At 55.6% G+C, this 7500-nt stretch overlaps 2 non-coding genes across 2 annotated transcripts; both read right to left on the bottom strand.

Moving 5' to 3' along the window:
* Positions 1-1659: 1659 nt before the first annotated feature.
* On the bottom strand, positions 1660-1814 carry LOC126136296 (5.8S ribosomal RNA). The gene has a single exon (XR_007527921.1). It is a non-coding gene; the product is annotated as a 5.8S ribosomal RNA (ribosomal RNA).
* A 351-nt stretch (positions 1815-2165) lies between these two features.
* LOC126136299 (small subunit ribosomal RNA) lies at positions 2166-4073 on the bottom strand. Its single transcript, XR_007527924.1, has one exon. It is a non-coding gene; the product is annotated as a small subunit ribosomal RNA (ribosomal RNA).
* Positions 4074-7500: the final 3427 nt, after the last annotated feature.

Consider the following 7500-nt stretch of genomic DNA (forward strand, 5'->3'; position numbering starts at 1 on the left):
CTTACCAAAAGTGGCCCACTTGGCACTCCGATCCGAGTCGTTTGCTCGCGGCTTCAGCATATCAAGCAAGCCGGAGATCTCACCCATTTAAAGTTTGAGAATAGGTTGAGGTCGTTTCGGCCCCAAGGCCTCTAATCATTCGCTTTACCGGATGAGACTCGTACGAGCACCAGCTATCCTGAGGGAAACTTCGGAGGGAACCAGCTACTAGATGGTTCGATTAGTCTTTCGCCCCTATACCCAGCTCCGACGATCGATTTGCACGTCAGAATCGCTACGGACCTCCATCAGGGTTTCCCCTGACTTCGTCCTGGCCAGGCATAGTTCACCATCTTTCGGGTCCCAACGTGTACGCTCTAGGTGCGCCTCACCTCGCAATGAGGACGAGACGCCCCGGGAGTGCGGAGGCCGCCGCCCCGTGAAGGGCGGGGAAGCCCCATCCTCCCTCGGCCCGCGCAAGGCGAGACCTTCACTTTCATTACGCCTTTAGGTTTCGTACAGCCCAATGACTCGCGCACATGTTAGACTCCTTGGTCCGTGTTTCAAGACGGGTCGTGAAATTGTCCAAAGCTGAAGCGCCGCTGACGGGAGCGATTATTCCGCCCGAGAGCATCCCGAGCCAACAGCGGCGCGGGTCCGGGGCCGGGCCAGGTAGGTCCGTCATCCGGGAAGAACCGCGCGCGCTTGCCGGGAGCCCGAGCGCCAAAGGGGCGAATCGACTCCTCCAGATATACCGCCGAGCAGCCAGCCAGGACACCGGGGCTCTGCCCAACAGACGCGAACCGAGGCCCGCGGAAGGACAGGCTGCGCACCCGGGCCGTAGGCCGGCACCCAGCGGGTCGCGACGTCCTACTAGGGGAGAAGTGCGGCCCACCGCACACCGGAACGGCCCCACCCCGCGGCGAGTGGAAAGGCAACCGGACACGACCCCGCCGCGGATTGCTCCGCGCGGCGCCGGCCGGCCATCTGCCGAGGGCGGGAGCCAGTGGCCGGATGGGCGTGAATCTCACCCGTTCGACCTTTCGGACTTCTCACGTTTACCCCAGAACGGTTTCACGTACTTTTGAACTCTCTCTTCAAAGTTCTTTTCAACTTTCCCTCACGGTACTTGTTCGCTATCGGTCTCGTGGTCATATTTAGTCTCAGATGGAGTTTACCACCCACTTGGAGCTGCACTCTCAAGCAACCCGACTCGAAGGAGAGGTCCCGCCGACGCTCGCACCGGCCGCTACGGGCCTGGCACCCTCTACGGGCCGTGGCCTCATTCAAGTTGGACTTGGGCTCGGCGCGAGGCGTCGGGGTAGTGGACCCTCCAAACACCACATGCCACGACAGGCGGCAGCCTGCGGGGTTCGGTGCTGGACTCTTCCCTGTTCGCTCGCCGCTACTGGGGGAATCCTTGTTAGTTTCTTTTCCTCCGCTTAGTAATATGCTTAAATTCAGCGGGTAGTCTCGCCTGCTCTGAGGTCGTTGTACGAGGTGTCGCACGCCACACCGCCAGCCGGCTGTGCACGCTACCGAGAAAGTACCGGTATGCGAACCGCCAGGCGACGGGCGCGCATCGCACGTTTAAGGAGACGCGGCCGGCCCCACAGGCGGCCACGACACTCCCAGGTCTCCGAAGGCGGGACAAACGCCGCGCGCTTCAGTATACGTAGCCGACCCTCAGCCAGACGTGGCCCGGGAACGGAATCCATGGACCGCAATGTGCGTTCGAAACGTCGATGTTCATGTGTCCTGCAGTTCACATGTCGACGCGCAATTTGCTGCGTTCTTCATCGACCCACGAGCCGAGTGATCCACCGTCCTGGGTGATCTTTTTTGTTTAGTTTCCACTGTCTCTTTCAAACAGTTGCATAGGCGGGACTGAGGCGTTTGACGGCCCCTGTTCCAGCGTTCTGTGTCCAACGGCCTCACGGCCGATGGGCGTCGTACGGCTCCACACCGGAGCGGACAGGCACTCGGGCGAAAGTCATTCAAAACCGGCGCCAGGCGCCAGGTGCCGCAGGCCAGCCGCTCCAGAGCTTCAGCGCTCGTACCACACAACATTTTTCAGTTAGTTTTGAGAGGCACGCGTGGTTCCGCACGCGGCGCACGGCTGCTGCCGTACAGGTAGCGTGTTGCGCGACACGACACGCACATCGAAAGACATGCAGTCTAGTCGGTAATGATCCTTCCGCAGGTTCACCTACGGAAACCTTGTTACGACTTTTACTTCCTCTAAATGATCAAGTTTGGTCATCTTTCCGGTAGCATCGGCAACGACAGAGTCGATGCCGCGTACCAGTCCGAAGACCTCACTAAATCATTCAATCGGTAGTAGCGACGGGCGGTGTGTACAAAGGGCAGGGACGTAATCAACGCGAGCTTATGACTCGCGCTTACTGGGAATTCCTCGTTCATGGGGAACAATTGCAAGCCCCAATCCCTAGCACGAAGGAGGTTCAGCGGGTTACCCCGACCTTTCGGCCTAGGAAGACACGCTGATTCCTTCAGTGTAGCGCGCGTGCGGCCCAGAACATCTAAGGGCATCACAGACCTGTTATTGCTCAATCTCGTGCGGCTAGAAGCCGCCTGTCCCTCTAAGAAGAAAAGTAATCGCTGACAGCACGAAGGATGTCACGCGACTAGTTAGCAGGCTAGAGTCTCGTTCGTTATCGGAATTAACCAGACAAATCGCTCCACCAACTAAGAACGGCCATGCACCACCACCCACCGAATCAAGAAAGAGCTATCAATCTGTCAATCCTTCCGGTGTCCGGGCCTGGTGAGGTTTCCCGTGTTGAGTCAAATTAAGCCGCAGGCTCCACTCCTGGTGGTGCCCTTCCGTCAATTCCTTTAAGTTTCAGCTTTGCAACCATACTTCCCCCGGAACCCAAAAGCTTTGGTTTCCCGGAGGCTGCCCGCCGAGTCATCGGAGGAACTGCGGCGGATCGCTGGCTGGCATCGTTTATGGTTAGAACTAGGGCGGTATCTGATCGCCTTCGAACCTCTAACTTTCGTTCTTGATTAATGAAAACATACTTGGCAAATGCTTTCGCTTCTGTTCGTCTTGCGACGATCCAAGAATTTCACCTCTAACGTCGCAATACGAATGCCCCCGCCTGTCCCTATTAATCATTACCTCGGGTTCCGAAAACCAACAAAATAGAACCGAGGTCCTATTCCATTATTCCATGCACACAGTATTCAGGCGGGCTTGCCTGCTTTAAGCACTCTAATTTGTTCAAAGTAAACGTGCCGGCCCACCCAGACACTCAATAAAGAGCACCTTGGTAGGATTTCAACGGGGTCCGCCTCGGGACGCACGAACACGCACGAGGCGGTCGCACGCCTTCGGCTCGCCCCACCGGCAGGACGTCCCACGATACATGCCAGTTAAACACCGACGGGCGGTGAACCAACAGCGTGGGACACAAATCCAACTACGAGCTTTTTAACCGCAACAACTTTAATATACGCTATTGGAGCTGGAATTACCGCGGCTGCTGGCACCAGACTTGCCCTCCAATAGATACTCGTTAAAGGATTTAAAGTGTACTCATTCCGATTACGGGCCTCGGATGAGTCCCGTATCGTTATTTTTCGTCACTACCTCCCCGTGCCGGGAGTGGGTAATTTGCGCGCCTGCTGCCTTCCTTGGATGTGGTAGCCGTTTCTCAGGCTCCCTCTCCGGAATCGAACCCTGATTCCCCGTTACCCGTTACAACCATGGTAGGCGCAGAACCTACCATCGACAGTTGATAAGGCAGACATTTGAAAGATGCGTCGCCGGTACGAGGACCGTGCGATCAGCCCAAAGTTATTCAGAGTCACCAAGGCAAACGGACCGGACGAGCCGACCGATTGGTTTTGATCTAATAAAAGCGTCCCTTCCATCTCTGGTCGGGACTCTGTTTGCATGTATTAGCTCTAGAATTACCACAGTTATCCAAGTAACGTGGGTACGATCTAAGGAACCATAACTGATTTAATGAGCCATTCGCGGTTTCACCTTAATGCGGCTTGTACTGAGACATGCATGGCTTAATCTTTGAGACAAGCATATGACTACTGGCAGGATCAACCAGGGAGCTGCGTCAACTAGAGCTGAGCAGCCGGCCGCCCGGGAGTGTGTCCCAGGGGCCCGCGCGAACACGCAAGCGTCCGCTCAATTATTCTGCAAACAGGAGGAGGCTGAGCTCCCCTGCACAATACACCTCGAAACCCTCTCAGGTCCCGGCGGCGCGCAGCGCCGTCCTAAGTACTTGGTCGGGTTCGAGAGAGGCGCAATCGCCCGGAGTTAGGCGAGTAGACGCTTTAGGTGCGACCACCCGTGCTCCCAACTGAGCTTGCCGCTGCCGACAGAGGCCCGGGAGCGTGCTGTCGTGGCATTGCCGGCGGGAGACAACACGCGCCACCTACGGTGACCGGCAGCTCCAACGCCAGCGCCACAGAAGGGCAAAGGCCCCACGTGGGTGCCGAAGCGAACTCTCCCAGCACAGCGCACGTGCCAACACGTCTGCACAACTGCGATACAAACCACCAGCGAGAACCGCTGGGGCGACCGAGCAGCAGACGGCGTCGCGGCGCCGAGTGCCGGGCGGCGGCGCATCCTCAACGCACACAGTCCTCAGTCGGACCAGCACACTGCAGATGTCCACCGCGCTTCGCACCGGGCCCGCGAGGACCCACTTTGGCCGCCCGGCGCCGCGCGCAGGGTGCCCCGGCGCGCAGCTGCGCCGCCTGCCGCGTCCGTCGGCCGGCGCGCCTGCCACTGGGCGCCCCCACCAGCCGCTGTAGCGCGTGCGCCCACGCACCGCGCGGCCAGCACGCCGGGCGGCCCCCCCTCACCGGCCGGGGACGGTCCCACCCAGCCACCGCCGCGTATCGCTTCACACACAGATTTGCCCTTACTGATTTACCTCCAGCAACAACAACCGCACCACAATGGGTTTACCAGTTGTTCATTTGCGTAACGTCACCAGCAAACGTAGACGTCCATCCCAGTTTGCAAATGCAACGATTATTGCATACCTGTCTGTTAGGTGTCACGACACACTACGTCTGCCCACATACACGCAACAAAATGTGCACGACTAGAGAACACGTGGGAGGTGGCCCCCTACGTATGCGATGTCCATTACGAGACCGACTGTCAACCAGCATCTGTACCATGTCGCAGATGTGGAACGCGGTGCACCATGCTATCACACTGTGTGAGAAGAGACGACTACGTTTGAATACACGCGCCACTACATCAACAGACGGCTCATGCTGATCGCCATCCAGGGCGTCCGTTAATCCCACACGTCTCTATGGCGTACCACACTGCAATGTAGCTGTTATGGGGAGACGGCACGTGGCTGAGTGCACAACATTTGGACCGTATGGTTCGCTGTTGTTGGGCGCAGTCGTTGTACGGTCACACATGTGCCACAGCGTATCATGCAGTACATACGGACCTATGTGCAGTACAATGTGAGGGTTAAGCTTACGACATCAGCGGACAGTGGACACAGGCCGTACCACGACGTAGACTGAGCGCTTCGACATGCGAATGCCAGTGAACAGCTGCGAAGGGCATTGAACACGCAAGCACCTGAACGACCAGCGTGCGAAGGCAGGGGGGAGGGTGGGGGCGATGTACATCCTGCAGTCGTCCACATTACAGTGTACAGCGGGAGCATGTAAAAAGTAAGCAACACTTGCGAAGTGTTGAACATGAAACGATACACAAGAGGGTGGGCGGTGCGAGTAGCGAACTATATTCAGAGGGTTGTGGTTAGACAACACTGGATTAATGTAACGTGTCATATGCCAATTACAGAGCAGGTTAAGGCACAACTTGGGTTAGGTTAAGGCACAACGTGGGTTAGGTTAAGGCACAACGTGGGTTAGGTTAAGGCACAACTTGGTTAGGTTAAGGCACAACGTGGGTTAGGTTAAGGCACAACGTGGGTTAGGTTAAGGCACAACGTGGGTTAGGTTAAGGCACAACGTGGGTTAGGTTAAGGCACAACGTGGGTTAGGTTAAGGCACAACGTGGGTTAGGTTAAGGCACAACTTGGGTTAGGTTAAGGCACAACGTGGGTTAGGTTAAGGCACAACGTGGGTTAGGTTAAGGCACAACGTGGGTTAGGTTAAGGCACAACGTGGGTTAGGTTAAGGCACAACGTGGGTTAGGTTAAGGCACAACGTGGGTTAGGTTAAGGCACAACGTGGGTTAGGTTAAGGCACAACGTGGGTTAGGTTAAGGCACAACGTGGGTTAGGTTAAGGCACAACGTGGGTTAGGTTAAGGCACAACGTGGGTTAGGTTAAGGCACAACGTGGGTTAGGTTAAGGCACAACGTGGGTTAGGTTAAGGCACAACGTGGGTTAGGTTAAGGCACAACGTGGGTTAGGTTAAGGCACAACGTGGGTTAGGTTAAGGCACAACGTGGGTTAGGTTAAGGCACAACGTGGGTTAGGTTAAGGCACAACTTGGGTTAGGTTAAGGCACAACTTGGGTTAGGTTAAGGCACAACTTGGGTTAGGTTAAGGCACAACTTGGGTTAGGTTAAGGCACAACTTGGGTTAGGTTAAGGCACAACTTGGGTTAGGTTAAGGCACAACTTGGGTTAGGTTAAGGCACAACTTGGGTTAGGTTAAGGCACAACTTGGGTTAGGTTAAGGCACAACTTGGGTTAGGTTAAGGCACAACTTGGGTTAGGTTAAGGCACAACGTGGGTTAGGTTAAGGCACAACGTGGGTTAGGTTAAGGCACAACGTGGGTTAGGTTAAGGCACAACGTGGGTTAGGTTAAGGCACAACGTGGGTTAGGTTAAGGCACAACGTGGGTTAGGTTAAGGCACAACGTGGGTTAGGTTAAGGCACAACGTGGGTTAGGTTAAGGCACAACGTGGGTTAGGTTAAGGCACAACGTGGGTTAGGTTTAAGGCACAACGTGGGTTAGGTTAAGGCACAACGTGGGTTAGGTTAAGGCACAACGTGGGTTAGGTTAAGGCACAACGTGGGTTAGGTTAAGGCACAACGTGGGTTAGGTTAAGGCACAACGTGGGTTAGGTTAAGGCACAACGTGGGTTAGGTTAAGGCACAACGTGGGTTAGGTTAAGGCACAACGTGGGTTAGGTTAAGGCACAACGTGGGTTAGGTTAAGGCACAACGTGGGTTAGGTTAAGGCACAACGTGGGTTAGGTTAAGGCACAACTTGGGTTAGGTTAAGGCACAACGTGGGTTAGGTTAAGGCACAACTTGGGTTAGGTTAAGGCACAACTTGGGTTAGGTTAAGGCACAACTTGGGTTAGGTTAAGGCACAACTTGGGTTAGGTTAAGGCACAACTTGGGTTAGGTTAAGGCACAACTTGGGTTAGGTTAAGGCACAACTTGGGTTAGGTTAAGGCACAACTTGGGTTAGGTTAAGGCACAACTTGGGTTAGGTTAAGGCACAACGTGGGTTAGGTTAAGGCACAACGTGGGTTAGGTTAAGGCACAACGTGGGTTAGGTTAAGGCACAACG

This window comes from Schistocerca cancellata, unplaced genomic scaffold, assembly GCF_023864275.1.
Source record: "Schistocerca cancellata isolate TAMUIC-IGC-003103 unplaced genomic scaffold, iqSchCanc2.1 HiC_scaffold_633, whole genome shotgun sequence".
Taxonomy (NCBI): Eukaryota; Metazoa; Arthropoda; class Insecta; order Orthoptera; family Acrididae; genus Schistocerca; species Schistocerca cancellata.